The 22,118-nt window shown below is 34.3% G+C and overlaps 1 long non-coding RNA gene across 1 annotated transcript in view; it reads left to right on the top strand.

Annotated features, from left to right (window-relative positions):
* Positions 1 to 10,033: 10,033 nt before the first annotated feature.
* LOC134739467 (uncharacterized) overlaps positions 10,034 to 22,118 on the top strand; it is a 113,208-nt gene continuing 101,123 nt past the window's right edge. Inside the window, exon 1 of the long non-coding RNA XR_010126139.1 lies at positions 10,034 to 10,060. This is a non-coding gene — a long non-coding RNA (uncharacterized LOC134739467). The remainder of the gene's footprint in view (positions 10,061 to 22,118) is intronic.

The raw sequence follows: 22,118 nt of genomic DNA, 5'->3' as shown, positions 1-22,118 counted from the left end.
TGTTCTTCATTAAGTCTACAAATTTGGTCAACTTCTTATTTTTCAGCTGTTGCAGACACTAACTCTATCTCTGTTTCCTCAACTTGTTCTCATCAATTCCTGAAGCGTTTAAAATTTTCTACTAGAAGGACAACCAGCAAGTGAGAAAGTTAGAAAAAGAAATGAGAGAGCAATATAGGGAGGGAGTGAGGGAAGGCAGGGTAAACAGATAGATAATCAGGAAAATAGTAAATAGGCACAGATCTGTATGTCCAGTGGTTCACCACCACTCCATTAAGCTGTTCAGCTTTAATACGGATTTAATGTGGTGGATGATGGCACCCATCCAAAACTCTAAAAGACTTAATGATGATTTAAAATTTTTTATATATTATAGACATTCTTTAAAAAATTAATGATAGAAACAATACTTCCTTGGCAATATTGTTCTAATTTTTTTAATCTCTAATAGAGATTCATTGGGATAATGATTAAACTAGAAGAAGAATTAACATCATGCAGAGATAGATATTTTTATACCTTTTGATGGTAACAGTTCATTTGTTGGAGAATCATCACATCTTGTTAAATAGAAACATGAAGTAAATATTGGATGGACATTTTATTATGCTTGTAGGAATATCCATGAATACTGACTAACAGGGAGATGTCCTAGATCAGTTATTTATCATTGCCTCCATCTGCTCAGTAATGCTGGAGCACTGATTTTCTGTTAGGTTTTGCCAGTAAATGGCTTGCAAAAAATGAAAGCTGAGAAGGAGAGAAGGGACTTTCTCCTTTCCACTTAATGTTCCTCTTAGTGTTGCCCTGGCATTAGCAATTAGAGTCTAACTTATTTTGGTACTCCTAGAAGCACCCTATCCTGTCTTTTCAGAGATACCAACAGTTGGATAGCATCCTATCCTCAGAAGTCTGAGCCTCAAGCCCATAGGGATTGTTCAAATAGTTTTTTCTCCATTTCTATAAAGTTATTCAAAGAGCAATAATTATTTTTAATGTTTCATATTACATATATTTTTCAAACAGTAATAACCCAGCACCTACATTCCCTTAGCAATATCATGTCTATATTCTTTGAGTAATTTGACTCCAAATTAGTTATTTAACTCAATATAAAGATTTAAAGCCAGTTCAAGAGTTCAAGACCAGCCTGGCCAATATGGTGAAACCCCCTCTCTACTAAAAAATAAAAAAAAAAAATAGCCAGGGATGGTGGCAGGTATCTGTAATCCCAGCTATGGGGGAGGCTGAGGCAGGAGAATTGCTTGAATCTGGGAGGTGGAGGTTGCAGTGAGCCGAGATTGCTCCATTGCACTCCAGCCTGGGCAACAAGAGTGAAATTCCGTCTCAAAAAAAAAAATGAAAAAGATTTAAAGCCAATTCTTCAAAGGTAGAACATTGTATGGAGACAAACAGTTCAGTTATGAAAACCAAGGTCAAACCTCCAAATTGAATTGCATCTTAAATCTGTAGCAAGAATGGTTTGAACATTGATCTCTCTCATTCTGGGTCATCTTGAAAATTCACATATTATTGAAATATTTCTATGGAAGATAAATGAACAAATAAGTTCAGAGAATTATGTTTCTGAAATTCTTAATTGAAACTTCCTGGAACAAAGGAAAACTTACTATAAAACAACATTTCTGGCCTATTTTATCTAATATAATTCCCTATCAACTATACTACAACCAGAATATTTATTTATATATAATTTTGGGTAGATTGCTCTGTAAGGTAGTCATTTTACAAAGATGTAAGCATTGTTTGGCGATATTTTAGTTAATCTATTTGTGATATATTGTATGCTGTTTTTCTTTCTGTGAAGACATTGCTAAATAAAATCTTAAGTGAAAAAAATCACTAGAACCACTTTAAAAGTTGAAAATATATACTATTACTTGAATCAATAAACTGGCTCTACTTACAGAATAAAATAAATATTTTCTATGCTTCCTAAAAACTCTACTCATACTACTTAGTAAATCATATATAAGGACATATAACATAATCGATTCTAGAAAAAAATGTGTAAACAAGTACTTAAAGCAGTTTTACAAAGTAAAGTTGATTGAATTTTGAAGCGCTAGTTTGGTTGTGTAAAGCATAAAAATCTCCTCTAAAAGCAATCTAAACTCCTTAAAATTGGAAACATATTTAATCAACTATACTTTATACCATTCCACAAAAAATATGATGTGGTTTACAAAAAATGTACACAATACAAAAATATGAAGTTTCTGATGAGTCAAAATAAATAAATCCACTAAACCAAGAGGTAAAGTTAGCACCTAAGGATTCATGGCTTAAGGTCCATATGGTTTGCTAGAGATAAGGTGCTTATTTTATTGAATTTTCTGATTCTTGAACCTTGTTTTCCTATTAGTGTTATCTGAGCATATCACCTCCTTATTCCAATTAATCTGAAAATTATGTTTTATGTTGTCTGAAACAGCTACCCTACTTTTACAGAAATTGCTTGCTAGTTGTAAAACACCATTGGCTCCTATGTACTACACAGTTTATTAGAATATAAAAAACTAAACCAGTAATTGTTTGGTGTTTTAGAAGAGTTTCTACACTTTAAGTTAGCATGGAGTGATGTTAGACTATGTAAATAGTTGATATTAAAATTGTAAGGATATTTTATTTTCTGGCTTGCCTTTTTTCTCTTTGATCACAAATCAACCTAAGAAAAATGTGGGTAAAATTTTGAAAATAAATATATTTGAATATTATCCAAAATATATCGAATAATACCTTCTTCCCATCCCCTCCCACAGTCCAACAAATCAAAATGTCAGCTTCATAACACATTTTTAAAGTTTTAAGAATAAATAATAAAAAGATCACTCTCCCAATGTTATATTGCTCCCTTACTTAATAAAATACTAAATTCTGAAATTTGATTTTTATTTTATAATCAGGATGGAGGAAAAGAAAAGGAGGGCGAATATTTAGATACATTATATAGAGGCAGAATTATGTGAGTATTCAAGAATCAATTCCTCTCTCCTTTAAAGTTTTTACAAACTAAAACTGAATACTAGGGCAGAATATTGAATAATATACAGTGTTAATGACATTAATATACAATGTAAGAGCTCAATAACACTAAAAGTACAAGGGCTTTCCGTTATAGCTAAACTGGAGAATGCAGTTTGGATTCTACTCAAAAGAAGAACTTCCTTCAATGTATATGTTCTCCTACCAAATCGTCAAACCCAAGTGAATGAAATTATGAAATTATCTTCTTGGAAAATGTTGGGCCTGAATAGCAGACACTTACCTAGACAACTATGTGAAGGATTTCAGCAGCTAACAAAAGTAACATAGCAGAAAGCACAGAAAAGGAAAGAAGAAGCCTGGTGGGTGCCTGTCAGAGTCCTAGGAGGCTCCAAAGACTTGATGCATACAATTTCTGGTGATACTGTAGAGCAAGAAACAGAGACAGGGCTGTTTCTGCTGTTCAGGCAAATTGTAAATTAGTGTCCATAGGTATGCACACTACTCATGTAGTGATATGCGCACTACATAGCATGGCTCAGTGGATATCAGTGTCTTGACAATTCCACAATGAGATAAATAATTTCTCTTTGCATAAGAGGAAATAAGGGAGAGTGTGGAAAAGGAATAGAGAATACCAAGCATGACATGGCACCCCCTGAAGAATGGTGTCTACTCCCCCTACTCCAAACAATAAAGGTGATAATTGTTCCCCACCCCTACCCACACTTAGAACAGCATGATGATTTAATCAATTAGGTGTTGTTATGGAGAAAATACTACTTTAAATTCTTTTCAATATTAATATGTTATCTTAACCAAAAAAAAAAGAGAAAATCCAAATAAGCTCAACTAAAAATGAAACAGGAGATATTACAACTGACACCACAGAAATACAAAAGATTATTCAAGACTACTATGAAAACCTTTACACACATAAACTAGAAAACCTAGAGGAGATGGATAAATTCCTGGAAAGATGCCAGCCTCCTAGCTTAAATCAGGAAGAATTAGATACCCTGAACAGACGAATAACAAACAGCAAGATTGAAATGCTAATAAAAAAAATTACCAATGACAACAAAAAGCCCAGGAATCGATAAATTCACACCTGAATTCTGCCAGACATTCAAAGAAGAACTGGTACCAATTCTATTGACACTGTTCCACAAGACAGAGAAACCGGGAATCCTCCCTTAATCATTCTATGAAGACGGTATCACCCTAATACCAAAACCAGGAAAGAACATAACCAAAAAAGAAAACTACAGACCAATATCCCTGATGAACATAGATGCAAAAATCCTCAATAAAATATTAGCTAACGAAATCTAACAACATAACAACAAGATAATCTACCATGATCAACTGGGTTTCAGACCAGGGATGCGGGGATGGTTTAACATAAGCAAGTCGGTAAATGTGATACACCACATAAACAGAATTAAAAACCAAAATCACATGATCGTCTCAATAGATGCAAAAAAGGATTTGACAGAATCTCTTTGTGATTAAAACTCTCAGCAAAATCGGCATACAAGGGACATACCTCAATGTAACAAAAGCCATCTATAACAAACCTACAGCCAACATTATACTCAACAAGGAAAAGTTGAAAGCATTCCCTCTGAGAACCAGAACAAGACAAGGGTGCCCACTTGCACCACTTCTATTCAACATAGTACTAGAAGTCCTAGCCAGGGCAATCAGACAAGAGAAAGAAACAAGGACCATCCAAATTGGTAAAGAGGAAGTGCAACTGTTGCTGTTTGCAGATGATATGGTTGTACACCTAGAAAACCCTAAAGACTCCTCCAAAAAGCTCCTAGAACTGATTAAAGAAATCAGCAAAGTTTCTAGATACAAAATTAATGTACACAAATCAGTAGCTTGTCTATACACCAACAGTGACCAAGCTGAGAATCAAATCAAGAACTCAACTCTTTTTACAATAGCTGAAAAAAAAATACTTAGGAATATACCTAACCAAGGAGGTGAAAGACCACTACAAGGAAAACTACAAAACACTGCTGAAAGTAACCATAGATGACACAAACAAGTGGAAACACATTCCATGCTCAAGGATGGGTAGAATCAATGTTGTGAAAATGACCATACTGCCAAAAGTAATCTACAAATTTAATGCAATTCCCATCAAAATGCCACGATCATTCTTCACAGAACTAGAAAAAACAATTCTAAAACTTATATGGAACCAAAAAAGAGTCCACATAGCCAAAGCAAGACTAAACAAAAAGAACAGGCCAGGTGCAGTGGCTCACGTCTGTAATCCCAGCACTTTGGGAGGCCGAGGTGGGCAGGTCACAAAGTCAGGAGATTGAGACCATCCTGGCTAACATGATGAAACCCCGTCTCTACTAAACAACAACAACAGCAGCAACAAAAAAATTAGCCAGGCATGGTGGCGGGTGCCTGTAGTCCAGCTACTGGGGAGGCTGAGACAGGAGAATGGTGTGAACCAGGGAGGCGGAACAAATCTGGAGGCATCACATTACCTGATTTCAAACTATACTATAAGGCTACAGTCACCAAAACAGCATGGTACTGGTATACAAAAAGGCACATAGACCAATGGAACAGAATAGAGAACCCAGAAATAAACCCAAATTCTTACAGCCAACTGATCTTCAACAAAGCTAACAAAAACATAAAGTGAGGAAAAGACACCCTATTCAACAAATGTTGCTGGGGTAACTGGCTAGTCACATGTAGAAGAATGAAACCAGATCCTCATCTCTCACCTTATAAAAAAATCAAGTCAAGATGGCTCAAGGACTTAAATCTAAGACCTGAAACTATAAAAATTCTAGAAGATAACATCAGAAAAACCTTTTAGACATTGACTTAGGCATGGATTTCATGACCAAGAACCCAAAAGCAAATGCAATAAAAACAAAGATAAATAGCTAGGCAATTTGAAAGAAAACACTTAAAAAAAACCTTAATCTTTACTTATTTAAAATAAAACCTGACATTTTAAAAAAGTCATTCAATTTTAAAATTGTATTCAAATACTAAATAGAAACTCTAAAGTATTATATTTTAATAAACATGCTTATTTTAGCAAGCATATTCCAAATCAGAATGTTAACTTTTTAAACTGATGTTGACAAAAGCATCCTATCTTGAACTTCATTTTGTAATTAGCTGTGTAGTTAGAAAACGTATATGCAGACTGCTATCACACCACAATAAAAGCATAAGCATCATAGGACCTGGCTTCTTTGTTCTGTAAAACTCTAGCTAAGCAATGTAAAGTAAGGCATAAAAAATTTGGGCTTAAGTTTTATTATTATTTTCACATTGTTTTGTTTTAATTTAAAAAAAAAAAAAACAAGATGCAGATATTCTTTGACTTCGTTCCAGTTCTGACACTTGGATTGGCATGTGATCATTATTATACAGTGTTTCATGGCTTAATTTTTTCAAGCATACAAAATAAAAATAAAACTGTCCTCCTTCTAGACTTATATATAGACTTATTTATACCAACACTTTTATTCCTAGTATTACAACAGAGGTATGGATCTGAAATGCGTTTTTTTTTACTTACTAATAAAATATGTATTTTTCCTTATCTGTCATATGAATGGATCATGTTTCATTCAAACATCCTTTTATTTGCAGATATCTTAGTTATTTCTAATTGTTTAATAGTATAAATTAAGCAGAAATGAATATTCTTATGAAATAGTTTTCACAAGATTTTCAAAAATTGTTTTTCATGAAAATGTATTATCTAGCTATTGATATACAGAATTGCTCAGTTGGCCATATTCTTCCCATAACTAGACAAAGTGAGATTTTCAAAGCTGTGCAAATCTTATTAGAAGAAGTGACATCTCATTGTAGTTTGTTCTCTACTTTTTACTGTTGAAAAGTTTAATCATACCTAAAAGTAATCAAATAATAAAATGAAGTTTTATAGATCTAACACCTGAATTCGAGTTATTTTGCCATATTATTTTTAAAGCATTTGAAAGTTAGTGCAAATTTATAGAACTTCATCTAAAAATATTTCAATATAACGTTATAATAATCAGGATTTGATCTCAGTTCAATTACAAGAGAAAATGAACAATAAAACCATTTTTTAATAATTTCAACTTATTTTAAATTCGTAGAGTACATGTGCTTGTGTGTTAAATGGGTATATTGTGTAATGCTGAGCTTTGGAGTACGACTGCCACCATTACTCTGGTAGTGACCACAGTACCCAACAGTTAATTTTTCATCACTTGCCTCCCTCCTTTCCTCCTTTTGTAGCACTCTCCAGTGTCTAGTGTGGTCATCTTAATGTCCATTTTTACCAATATTTAGCCCTAACTTATAAATTAGAACATGCAGTATTTGGTTTCTGTTCCTGCATTAATTTGCTTACAATAATGTCCTCCAGATGCATCCATGTTACTGCAAAGGACAGGCTTTGGTTCTTTTTTATTGCTGCATAGTAATCCATGGTGTATATGGACCACATTTTCTTCATTCAATCCACTCTTGATGGGCACCTAGGTTGATTCCATGTGTTTGCTATTGTAAATAGTGCAGCAATGAACATATGCACACATGTGTCTTTGTGGTAGAATGATCTATATTCTTCTGGGTATATACCCAGTAATGGGAGTGCTGGTCCAAGTGGTAGTTCTGCTTTTAGCTCTTTGAGGCATCACCATACTGCTTTCCACAGTGGCTGAACTAATTACATTCCCATCAACAGTGTGTAAGTGTTCCCGTTTCTCTGCAGCCTCACCGGCATCTGTTGTTTTCTGACTTTTTAATAGTAGCCATTCTAACTGGTATAAGATAGTATCTCATTGTAGTATTGATTTGCATTTCTCTGATGATTAGTGATGTGAAGCATTTTTTCTATGTTTATTGGTCACTTCTATGTCTTCTTTTGAGAAGTGTTTGTTCATGTCTTTTGCCTACTTGTCTTTACAGAATTGCTCAGGGTTACTTGTTTTTTGCTTGTTGAATTGTTTAAGCTACTTATACATTCTGGATATTAGACCTTAGTTGTATGCATAGTTTGTGATGATTTCCTCCCATTTTGTAGGTTGTCTGTTTACCCTGTTGATAATTTCTTTTGCTATGCAGAAGCTCTTATTTGAATTAGTTCTCACTTGTCAAATTTGGTTTTGTTGCAATTGCTTTTGAGGGCTTGGTCATAAATTCTTTTCCAAGGTTGATGTCCAGAATGGCATTTCCTAGGTTTTCTTCTAGGATTCTTGTAGTTTGTGGTCTTACATTTAACTTTTTAGTTCATCTTATGTTAATTTTTATATATGATAAAAGATGGGTTCAGTTTCATTCTTCTGCATATGGCTAGCCAGCTATCCCAGCACCATTTATTGAATAGGGAGTCTTTCCCCATTGCTTATTTTTGTAGACTTTGTCAAAGGTCAGAGGTCTGTAAGTGTGCGGTTTTATTTTGAAGTCCCTGTTCTATTCCATTGGTCTATGTGTTTATTTTTTACTGGTACCATGCTCTTTTGGTTACTGTAACCTTATAGTATAGCTTGAAGTCAAATAATGTTATTCCTTTGGTTTTGTTCTTATTGCTTAGGATTGCTTTTGCTATTTGGGATCTTTTATGGTTCCATATGAATTTTAGAATAGCTTTTTCTAATTCTGTGAGAAATGACAATTGTTTGGTAGGAATATTGTTGAATTTCTAGGTTGCTTTGGGCAGTATGGCAATTTTAATGATACTGATTTTTCCAATCCATGAGCATGAAATATTTTTCCATTTGTTTGTGTCAAATCTGATTTCTTTCAGCAGTGATTGTATTTCTTCTTGTAGAGATCTTTACCTCTTTGGTTATATGTATTCCTAGACTTTTTTTTTAATGGCTGTTGTAAATGGCATTGTGCTCTTGAGTTGCCACTCATTTTGAACATTGCTAGTCTATAGAAATGCTGCTGATTTTTGTACATTGATTTTTATATCCTTAAACTTTACTGAAGTCATTTTTAATATCAAATCTATATTGAAAATATCTATTTTTTCCAAAATAATATTTTATAGCTGTATAATTTTAATGAGGGTCCAATGAAAGTTCATGTAACATATTCACCTGTGTGTCTTCTTTGTCTTTTTTGATGGAGAAAAATCCTCTTAGCTTTTACATTTTTAAAATAACATTAACTCTGAAAAGTCCTAGCCAGTTTTTCTATAAAATGCCTCACACAGTGAATTTTAGTAAGTGTTCCCTTGTGATGTCATTCCGTGTTCCTTTAAAACTTTATCTTGTAAAGTAAAAGTTAAGCCTCAGGCCTTTATTGGATTCAAGTTAAACATTTTTTGCATAAATATTTCATGTGCAATGATCCCACTTCATTTTGCAACACAATAGGAGAGGGATGTAATATTGAGTGTCCTTTTATTAGTGCTGTTAGGATTATTCATACTAACTTCCAAACCTCTCTAATTTACAGATACAGTGTTTCACTTTGAATTTATTAAGAGAAGTGTGAGGTCTTACTTTGGAACTGAACATATATTGTTTCCCAACAGCATAAGCTACTCCTTTTAATATTTATTTGTAATCCTTGCCTGAATCTGTCATTGAAATGCAAACATTCCTTCTGCTTTTATTAGCAGGCATTTTTCTGTAATGGAGTGTTTCTCCAACAATTAAGATAATTTACAGTTGGTCCTAAAAGGTAGAGAAATTATTGATTTTTTAAAATTACCAAGTTTCAGGGGGAAAATATTGTAATAATTATCTCTACTGGACGTTTTGTTTCTTTTTTTGTTGTTGTTCATATATGTTAGTTGATTGTATTACTACTCACCAAAACTGATATCTCTCCTTACTGGAGGATTATATATGTTCTCCCTGTGGAACTCATACAGAGCTATATTATTAGTTTTGGCCAATGAAATATGAGCTAGTGCCATATTTTTTCTTAGCTGAAGGAATCATTATAGAATGATCTAGGTCGAGGCCACTCTGTCAGATTCACCCAAGAATGAAGACAACGTAAGACAACTGATTTACAGTGGATATTTTGGGTTATCTGGCCTATTGTGAGTAATACAATATGGACTCATAGATTTTAATTGTTTAGCTTCACTTAATTTCATTCAGTATGTATTTATTGATCATATTTAATAGATCAGGAACAAATATGTTTAAAAATACATTTTACTAGAGGTAGGACAAAGGAAAAGAAACCAGAAACAGAAACTTGGGCAGGAGGAATGGAAAATAATGTATGAAATGCTACTGGGAGACTGAGGAAAAGTAAAATTGAAAACTGACCATAGAATTTGTGTGATGGAAGTATGAAAGCCTTTAAAAGGCAAAAGGCCAACTGCTATTACCAACTACTACTTTGTTGTAGTGAGTGAAGTATCCAGTGCATAGATTTAGGAGAATGGAAGTGAAGACAGTTTTTACAAACCATCCTGGTTTGAGCATTGTTTTTATGAAGTTGAGAATATTTACAATGGCTAGAGTAAGCCCTGTGAAAGGATAGTTGTTTTTTTGTTGTTGTTGTTTGTTTGTTTGTTTTTTAATTTAGAAACTTAGACAATGTTGCTGGCAGTATTAATGAGCACATTTGCCAAGTATATACAATTTTCTTTAAGTTTTGATTTGGTTTTCTTACCCTGATAGATGAAAAAAGAACATGTTTCAAGTTTATTTATAAAGTACAATTACTGTGATTTTTCCATCCCCCTGGTCTCCTGACTGTGTCCCAATTGTTGTACAGCTTCAACGAAATCCCCATAAATCATCTGGTCCGTCAAGGTCATTTCCACTTCGCTCTATCATTGTTTTCCTCACTTCTCCTTCTCCTCTTTCATCTTAAATTTACTTTCTTACCATTTCTCTCCCTTGTAAAGACAGACATGCACCTTTCATTTTATGTTATTTGTTCTATAAGAAAATAAAAATGGTGGAATTCTGAATAGATTCTTATTCTGTTTGTTAGGGAAATCCATTTCCTAACTCACTGGTTTGAACTGTAGTCAGATACTTAGGCTGACATTGATAAAATTACCTCACTGTTTGCTTTCATAAAGTAGTTCCTCTACTATATGTACCAAGCAGTCAACATGTTGTTAGTTGCTGTACTTAACTGTTGTGTGGCTAGATTTTCAGTGAGAGTATGGGGTGTGAGGCATATTTCAAGCAAAAAGGATTAAATGTAACATAGTGATGTGTGTGTGTGTATGTGTGTGTGCTTGTGTAATGTTATATATATAGTATATATACTTGTGAGCTATGTAACCATTGGCAAGTCACTTTACTTTTGTCAGCCTCACATTCTTAATTTGTAAAATTATGATAGATTCAGCCCTTCCTATCTCACACACTGTTTGATATATACATATGGATGTGTGTGTGTGTGTTCCTATAGAGCATTACACAGACACACACATCTATATATCTATAGATCTATAGATTTATATGCCAAACATAGTGCGTGAGATAGGAAGGGCTGACACTAACCTAATTTTACAAATTAGGAATGTGAGGCTTACAAAAGTAAGGTGACTTCCCAATGGTTACATAGCTCACAAGTGTTGAGCTGAGTTTCAGACTAAGAACTTTTAAGAACTTTTAGGGTTTCAAGGCCTTTAACTTCTGAAATGAACCTCCAAAACACCGTGTCTTCTTTTATTTTCTCCTGCCATAAAAAGCTACCTATTGGCAACAAAGCATATTCAAAATCTTGAATATACTTATTTGTTTCTGATAAGAGCTGAAGAGTTAAATTAGTTAATGTATGAGAGTCAGCAATTGAGAGAAAATAAATTAATACACCAATCTCTGCTATTTTGTGGACATTTTGAAGCCTGCTTTTGTGACCTAACAGTTTACCATTCAGGGAAAACAAAACACATTTTTAATTAAATTGCTTGGGAAGTCACAAATTTTTGTTGCCACAATTTCGTCACCCCTCATATAAGTTATTTTTAACTTTTTATGTTTCTGTCAATGTTTGGAACCTTCAATCTTTTTATAAAATAAATATCAGAGGGCTATGAAGAGACAATTTCAACCGAGTGGACTGGGGAAAGCTGCTGGAGGATAATAGATTTCCATGGCAATAGAAAGAATAATATTTGGAATTTGTTGTTTGTTTCTCAGCCAGAGTTAGCTACTGTAAGTTAAATCCATTCATGTTTCTTTGCTACATTTCTTATTCTATGTAAGATAAACTGCTCACAATTCTTTTCAATTAATACTGTACTACATTGTAGCTTATGGGACTAATTTAGTATTGCAGAACAAAAATTTTTATAGGCAAATTTAAGTGTCCTCCTTAAGAAACCTGTTTTTACCAATACTTTGCAACACATTAACTGATCAAACTCCATTATTTATTTATTTTTATTCACTAATACTCTTTATCAGCTTTGCTGAATATAAAAAAAGGTACAACTTGAATAACTTAGCTGTTCATTTAATCAATAATTTTACTTAGACATCTACGTTGCCAAGGTTACTCAAGCACTGATGATTACAATAGACAAATACAAATGGAAGCATATTAAACCATCTGTGAATGGGTGATAAGTACTACTAATTAAGAAATATTAATTAATATTTTATTATAACTTATTTATTTAGGTATTTATGTCTGTTTCCCTCCTTTCACTAGGCTATATGTACCTGTGGGTAAGAATTGTGTCTAGCATCATTATTTTCCAGTATTTAATACAATTCTTGACAAGTACCAAACATTGTTAGAAGCACACCTGAGTTGATTAAAACTACTTTACATATGTGTTAAAAATCACTTTAAATAGCATATCCTCAAATAACAGGGGATTTGACATTCAGGTACAGTTGTATATTTCCTATTTTTTACCCTGTTCAATGTAAAAATATACACACAAACATAGCTATATAACACATAAATATCCATGAATGCAAAAAGTGCATATACATTTTGGAAGACTTTTCCTCTCCTAAATCCAGAATCTATACTTGAGAGAAGAAATATACTAATTGTCCTTGCAAAAATCAAGAATATTTACTCAAGTAATCTGAAGATATTTAAATGCAGGTTCTGAGAATTATAGATGTTGATATTCCTTCCTGGTATATCGGAAAATGAAGAAAAAGTAGAAATAAAATTTTGCTACCATACTTCAATTTTAATGATAGTTATTAATGCTATTGTTTTTATAGATATTTTAAGGAAAATTATGAATATGCATCTATAGCTAATCCTTACTAAAAAGACATAAACAGATAAATAGGTGTAATTAACAACAAAAAACAATATGTGCTGATTACATACTGAACATTCTTAAAAATATCTTTCTACTGCAACTATTCAAAACATCACATAGAAATGAATCATCCCTGTACACAGTTTAAACTTCCACAAATTTTGGTCGATTCTAATTATTTCATATCATGCCTCTACAACATTGTAAAATATGTCATGAATAATAAAGTAGGAATCAATCTCAAAGATTATCTATTTAGCCTCCCACAAAGGTTTTCCCATTGTCATACTTCTGCTATATGTTTATATGGCTCAAATATTTAAACTTGTTACTACAAAAAATCAGCTAATTTTCATTTTTAAACTCTTCTAATTTTTAGTGGTTTCTCAAATTATGCTATAATGTTCCTCATATAACAGTTACTAGTTCTGTCCTTTAACACAAAGATATTAAGTCGAAACTTATTTCTCAGGACAATTGTAAGATTACCCATTAATCTCCTGTTTTTCAAGCTAAAATCTCTTGTTCCTCTAAATTTGTTTCTTATGATAAGCCCCATTTTTATCTTGTTCTACTCTCAATTAATAAGTCATAACGATTAATATTTCTAAGAAGAAAAATCTCATCACTATTTAATGCTAAAAAGGGCAAATATCAATTGCAATAATTAGACTATGATTTCCAAAATTGTGCTTTTTTGTAGAATTTTTGAGCTTCATAACAGCTAAATGAATTGTTATTGCAAAAAGCGCTTAAATAAGATACAAAACATAGTTCAGAAATAGAGAAAGGATAGGTAATTTTATGATTGCTAGCAAAATAAAAATGTGATAGGAACCATTAGAGAATTTCTCTTTGAGCTGAGTTACTAGAAGGGTTTTACATCTTCACAAATGAGACTGTGGCATACAGGATGAGTGAGGTAAGTCAGTGATCAGGTAATGCATATTTTTGTTTGTTTGTTTGTTTAAGTGAGTAGAAATAAAGAACAATTTAAAATAAATAATGATCATAAAAGGATTAAAGTATCAATAAAACAAAAAGTACCTACTAATAATCAATAAAGGAAGATAAAATAAAGTGCAGTTTTCAAGAGGAAAAGTAAGAGGTTGAAATGCTTTTAAAGACAAAATACATCAGTGAAAGATGAGATGGAGGGTTGTCGATGACATTTTAAAATGCGCACGACATAAAAAAATCAATACTCTCATTTAATTTAAAAAAAGTTGTCACTGCTTAGAATGTCTGCCAACTGACATTGTGTCTGTAAATCTTCTAACTACCCATTTCTACTGTGCTGTAAGAGGACCTGAATGTCTGGCCTGGCATTGTTTATTGTTTGCATTATTTTTTGCATTATTGTTTGCATGTTTATAGTTTGCATTGTTTATTGGGGTGGGCAAGGGGGATGAGGATAATGTAGATAAAATTGAAACTCAGGAAGTAGAGAGCAATGAATGTTGAGCTGAAGAGAGTTAGATGGGCAAAGGGCAGAGAGGATGGCCCTTAGATAAGGAAAACTGGTGTCCTTAAGACCAGGGCAAAAATTCAGTGGCTCTCCAGTGTAAGAAAGAAGACCCCAGTCAAATAATGGGTGTCAGAATATTAAAGAGGGTTTAAAAACCAGAGAGAGGGTAGGAGGCAGATAGGTAAGTAAACTAGGCAGGTTCTGTGTCAGAGCCTGTTAGCTAATACTGGTTAAAGTGTAAAAGAATCAGGGGCACAATGGACATTATCACTGCCCTACCTCTCCAGAAATAGCCTTTAAGAATGGCCAATCAGGCCAGGTGAAATGGTTTACACCTTCGATCCCAACACTTTGGGAGGCCAAGATGGGAGGGTCGGTTAAAGCCAGGAATTCCAGACCAACCTGCACAACATAGAGAGACCTCATCTCTACAAAAATAAAAAGAAACAAATAGGTGTGGTGGCATGTGCTTGTAATCCCAGCTACTCAGGAGGCTGAGGTGGGAGAATCATTTGAGCCTAGGTGAGGCAGCAGTGAGCCATGATTGTGCCACTGCACTGGCTCTAGCCTGGGTGATAGAGTGGGACCCTGGAGTCCACTCTTTAGCATCCCACAAAGGAATTCCCTTGAGACAAATTCCCTTGTGAGAAAAAATAAAATAAAATAAATAAAATAAAATAAAATAAAATAAAAACGAATGGCTGATCAGCAGTGTCTGAAGTGAAAGGTTAACTGCTATGACATTTCTCACCAATGATGCTGAGAAGAGAACTGACCCTGGAGTAAGACTGTCGAGGTTATCCATATAACTTAAGGCAGGTTATTCAGACTCTCTGAACCTCACTACCTGCATCTGGAAATGGAGCTAGTAATAGTATTTACCATATACTATTTTATAGAACATTAAATGAGATAATTTATGTAATATGCTTATAAGACAGTATGGTTCCTAGTAAGTATTCAGTAATTGTTGGCTTTCATAATTATAGCAGGTAATTCTACATTAATATAGGTGTCATAATTTCCTTTTCACAAATGCAAAAAAAAAATCCCAGAGAAGTTCATAAACATGATTAGCCTTACATCACTAGAGAAACAACCTTTTTCCTCAAGTTCTTCTAAAATATTTCATGTCCATTTATTATATTTCTGGAACATGCCCATTTGTTCTAAATTTTTCTTCCCTCACACTCTTTCTCCTTCTGGATCATCTCCTCTGAAATTTTCCTGAGTAGAGGGCTTTTTGTGGGTCATCTAAAGTTAGCCCATATCTCTTCTGGGAACAGAACAGCTGGAGAGGATTTCAGCTGTATCCATATGTGCATTCCAAAGAGTCAGGGAGATCTCTAAGGACTTTATTAGCTCAAAATGCCTGTCTATCAAAGTGGCATGTCTTCCCAGCATTTCCCTACACCTCATCCATGGCCTCTAATGTCTCCTTGACACACTGTCTTTTGGGAACTCATATTATTTAGTCTTGCAAATTTTTAATTAGCTATCTGAGGAGAGGGAGAGATGTGTTGTCAAGATATAAGAGGAAGATAAATTAGAGAAATGCTGAGAATAAAGGTATAAAGAATAAATACAGGACATAGTAAATTACAACTGGATTGAGTCAACAAGTGGGAATACAAATCAGAATTGTGGCAGAAACTATGAAAATTACTTGAAACTTTGTTTATATTGGCTTTGTTGTGAAAATGTCTGCTTAAGCAGCTTAGATATTGTTAAAAAATAGAAAGACATGTTCACTGAGCCATCAAAGGTATTCTCAAAGTGAATGCAGTATAAACAAAAGCATGAGTATAAAAGCATGATTTTGGAAATTAGAGAGACATAGACTAAAATACTTACCTTTTTTAAATATTCTGATTACTTGGACAAGTTAAAGTTTCTGAGTCTGATGTCCAAATCAAAAACAGTTAGACTGAAATCTCCTCTTTAAGATTGTTGCCTGAAATGAGTAGGCATCACTATGTAAAACTGATATAACAATATAATACTGTTTTAATAGTGCTGTATGAGTACTTACTCTGTGTTTAATACTTTATATTACAGTGTTTGGAACATAGATGATGTTCTTTAGGTTGTTGCTCTTATTAGTTAAATACTACAACTTTAGCAGCGTAATTTTAGGAAACAAATTATAACTTCAGATTATATACCAGTTTGAATTCTTGCATATGCAACCCAATTATTTTATTTCCCATTGCTACTGCCTTAATTCAGGCCTTTATCAATCATTATCCAAATGACTGTGTGGTTGGCCCAGGTTCTATATCTCTTTAGGATTTTGTTCTTCCCATCCTCACCCCTGGTAGGGTGGAGTCTTTAACAATGAAGAAACATTGTGTTAGTCTAAAAAATATTATAATATTAAGAGTAAATCAACATTAGCATGAAAAAATTTGTTTTGTTTTACATGTGTTCCTCCTGGAGGAATATCAGGATCCAGGCACAACAGGTTTTTCTGGCCCTGACAAAGAGTTACAGGATAAACCAGGGATTCTGAAGAAATAGAGATAGATATGGAATAAGAGAGAGAGATCAGCGAGAAAGTCAACTTCTGGCTTTCCTTCTGAGACTGACTCCGTGTTTCCTGAAAGGCGATTATCATTGGTTATAGACAAGACTGCATTTTTTCTGGTAATATACTGGATTTGCACATAGTTGCAGACTTTGTATGACATAAAGGCAGGCTGGTATTTGTCGAGTCTCTCTCTTGGGATTGTTAAACTCTGATGCAGTAAGTGATTGCCCTGAATCTTATTACAATTGTTAGAAACTATTACAATAATGATGCATAGGATGAGGTGTAGATTTAGCCTTAGAAAGTATGATCCCTGACGCTTTAGGAAAGAGGAATCTAAAAAAGCAGATACCTTAGCACTAGGACAGTTGTAGTTACATAGATTTTAAAAAAGGATTTTCTAACTAGATTTTAACTAGAAAGCCAGCCAAGACTGTACCTTTTAGTTTAAGTTTGTTAGGATGAGCCATAAAGCAAATTTTCTGCATGACATATTAGGAGAGGGAGCCTAGGATGAGTAATGCTAAGGCTACAGACATTAAAGACATTCCAGTGTCTCATTCCTGGGAAAAGAAACAAGTGACATGTAGGCAATGATAGAGCTAATGGAAGGATTCCAGTCAATCCTGGATTGTACCCCATTCACCAAGGGATCATCTGCTATCAGTGTTAGGAAGGAGACAGGATAAGCTAGCCAGACATTCTTTTATGTCATCAGATTGCAAAAGTCCAGAATTTTTATAAGGCATATTAGCAGACACTTGGCTTTAGAGACTGAAATGAAGTGTTCCAGATACCATAAAACAAGAATGTTATGGAGACTTTCAAGTCTTTCTCTTAGATTGTTGTAGACACCTAAACATCATATTTGACTGCTCTAATGTAAGTTTTTGATGAAGTAGAAAACACCAAGAATGTTCTCTAAATCCAATTTGTTTTTAATTTTGTTGTCAGACTAAAGATAATTTTACTAAGAGAAATAGCAACAAAGGAAGCTAAAGAAACCTAGTGAAACTTGCGACATGGGGAATTTACAAAATAAAGAGGGATAATAGGCTGCACACCAGACAGCTTCCTGTGTTACTGATAAAATCTTAAGTCCATTACTACTTCCATAATTGGCGGTATAGGAGTACTGCCAAGTGTAGTGTGAGGATGTGGAGATATACCAGTAATGTAGAAGAAAGAGAAAATAATACCAGTAAAATAAATGTGATCTTCTTTCAAAGTCATGAGATTTCTGCTCTAAACATGAGAGATTATCCTTAATTCATTCTTTTATTTGTTCAATGTCAAGAACTGTGAAGACTTTGATATTTTTACCCTACTTACAAACTACCAAGTTAGCATGGATATTGCCAGGAGACATGAGACTTCTGAGTCAGAGACAAAGGACTTCATCACTCACAACAACAATGGGAGCCAGAATATAAGCATTTTCTTGCGTCAGTTCCTCAAGCACAATTTTCAAAAGGCCATGTGAAGAGAGCCAGGTGACACCTATCTATTCAGTATGTTGCGTTAAGAGAGGGAAACCTAAGTTTAGGGAACACAGATCTTTTATAAGGAATAGTAAAAATATTTGCTCTTTCTTTAGATGGAGACACCATCAATCTTTCCAGACTGTTTATCATGAAACCATCTTAGAAAAGACAATCTGAAAAAAAAAAAAAATGAAAGTCAGTGATTCTGCTTGTAAATCATACAGAAACACAAAAGAACCATGGAAAATTGTTCCCTATTAATATCCACCTCTTATTTCTACATTATCTTGTATTTTGGCAAATTTTCCTATGAGTACACCACTCTGTTGGCCATTCTAAGCAACAGAAGCAGGGAGAAAATTGAGGCTGCTCAATTTGTCCCATATTTATTGTTGATAGAAAGGCTACTATCAACAGGACTTCAAGTAACAGGATGAAATAAACCTGTGGTATCACTTTCAACCTTGTATACCAGGGTTCTAGACCCAACCAACTCAACAACTCCTTTAAAGCATCAGGGTCTACCTGAGATGAAGAATGAATTTCTTTTTATTTTTATTTTTTCCTGTATTGACCTTTCCACCTGGCCTGAGGCACTAATCCAAGTGCAATAGACTATATGTGAGATTGCACAGAAACTGTCTTGGTTTTCAAGCACAAAGTGTAGAGTAATTATTTCTTCCATAACAACTTTGGACAGTGAAGTGAGGCCTGAATATCTTTCAGGGCCAAAATAGTGTTACTGGTTACTTCAGACAAAATCAGGAGCAAATTTCATATTACCATTTCAAATTGTATGACTTCCATTATAGGGATAATTGTATACAGGTTTCACATGAATAAGTCACTTACCTCTGGAAAAATCACCAAAGGGTTGCCTCATTTCAGAGAACTCTCCACAGTTATTTGAAAGCTACATGTTATACTGATGTAATTTTGTTAAATACTTGAAGATATTTTATTGTCATTCATAAAGGGCAAGTTACCATGTCTTCAGAGGGTAGTCAAGTTAATGCCTGGCTTGTAAGCAGAAGTGCAATCTCACAGATCTACATAGTATCCATAGAGAAAAGTATAATTACAAATTTTGTGCCCCACATGGGACTTATATCATGAGGGTCACAGGTTGATAGTGCCTATGACGTGTCCTCCCAGCTAGCTGGCACATTTTAGAATTCCCAATTCAGTTCAAATAGAATGTTTGTTGAGGGATTGCCTGACACATCAGTACAGCTTACAGTATTTTGTCTGTGCTGACAGCAAGATGGCATTCATCTACTATATGGAATAACTGAATAATATCTGTGGAAAGTGGAGTGCGAGAAACATCCCAAGGTGCTGACAGTTATTTTGCCTGGGATATGCAGGAACTGAGGGCATCCTCTGCTGTTTTCCAGTTGACTTCACAGTGAATTTTAGGAAAGCAGCATTCAAATCATGGTCATATTTCCATGTGGTAGAAGATGAAAGACTCTGCCGTCACTTAAATTGAAAGCACTTTCCACAGTTTGGGAGACGCACACCAAGGAGTTTTTTTCATCATGAGCAACTCTTCAGGGTGATTCTGAAAGACGATTATCATTGATCTTCCTTTCTTCATCATAATTTCTAAATTCTGAGATATTTCCCGGGTACTAAGTTTGTTCTTCTCTTTCCTTTGCTACAGAATTGCTGTGTATCGATTCTGGAGCTAAAAATTCACCTATCCCCAATCATACTCTACTTGAACCCATAACTTTAATCCATGGAGGCCAGGGACATAAGAGACAAAAACTACATCCATATGTCTGCTATTTTGGTTGGTGTGGACAACAATACAGGGACTTAGGGAGTAATATATTGAACAAACGGTCGTTATTGTTATGACACAGGAATATACCAATCTAAGAAGAGTATCCAGGTGGTTGAATTGCAATAGAATTTAAATCCTTTGAGTCTGTATTGGTCAGTCTATTCCTTGGAGAGCACACCAGCCAGTCCAGCATGGTGAGGACATCAGGGAAAAGAAAAGGTATCATGATCAAGAATGAACAGGGTAGAATGCCAACTGTTCATAATAGATCTATGTAACCCACTGTTTTTGTCCTGATGATTACCCAGGAAGTAGCCAATGAGATAGCCACTTTCTGGGGATAACCACTGAACTCTCTTGCTAAAAGCTGGGGACTAAGAGGTTTTGAGGGATATAGACTCAGAATCCTTTCAAATTGATTTTTTAAAGAAGGACATTCCAGTTCTCAGCACAACCTGATTTCTACAGATAGTTTGGCATAAGGAAAGTCTATTGAAGTCTATCTTGATTATCAAGGTGTTGTAGAGTGGGTATCATGATAGAAGATATTCCATTGTCAGACTGTAAATATTTCTAAATATTTAGTTCTAAAAACTAAAAATGTAAGACTTTCATTCCAAAGGCCACAATAGTGTAGCCACAGTGGGCTGATAGAATTTAAACCGTAACATTGCAACCGAAAAATGGATCAATGGTGGTGGGACAGCACTGATAGCCTCAAGAAGTGTTATCCCACTAGAGCTTTCCAGGAGTCATCAGAACTCAATGCCATGTAGCCTTCCTTGCCTCAAAAGCAAGTCAAAAAATGTATGCTATATTGATGGACACAGTTAGCAATGGTAGCAATCTGAGTGGTGCAAGGTCAATCTCCAGCTCAATTACTATCTTATGAGTGAATGACCCTTAACATGACACCTACATGAAGGACCAAGATGTTTCTATAAGGGATAGAAATTAATTTCCACAGTTCAGTGCCCTAGAATCTGCCAATTTGTAGAAATGTATAAGCATCTAACATAGAAATTCCTATTATAAATTTTGTTGTGAAATTGGTTATAAATCAGTTGTAAAATAAGTAAAAATGGTACATTAAATTGGTCCAATGGAGCAGCCCACAAGGTCCATTTAGCTTCTTTCCCTACTGTGAACAATGTCTAAACCCCATCAGCTGGATTTGGGCACTCTCACCTGCCAGGGAACCAGGCAGTATTATAACTTGGGTATCAGTATCTAATAAAACCACTGAAATTTGATGCTATTTCCTGAAATATAATACCTCAGTATGCTTACATAGGTCTGAATAATGTTATTTCTCTTTCTCTTAAATAGGTCTGAATGATGTTATTCTCTTATTTTTCTTAGGAGCCTTGGCCCTATCCCTAATTATCTTTCTCATTGAAATGACTGAGGTTGTGGTGGGGGACAGAGGAGGATCAGGGGATGTACATAAATGAAGCAACCTTTTATCATAAAGTAAGTCTTCGCATCAGTTTCTACTGGTGTGATGACAGCTTGGGATTCAAGTAAATGAATTTCCAAGGTTTTTATTGTGCTCAAAGCTGTATATTGGGTGATATGTGATGATTGACACCATCTATTTCAGCCTTGGGGGACATTTA

Source organism: Pongo pygmaeus, chromosome 3, assembly GCF_028885625.2.
Source record: "Pongo pygmaeus isolate AG05252 chromosome 3, NHGRI_mPonPyg2-v2.0_pri, whole genome shotgun sequence".
NCBI lineage: Eukaryota > Metazoa > Chordata > Mammalia > Primates > Hominidae > Pongo > Pongo pygmaeus.
Note: the sequence above shows the minus strand (reverse complement) of the source record. Positions and strands in the feature narration are given on the sequence as shown.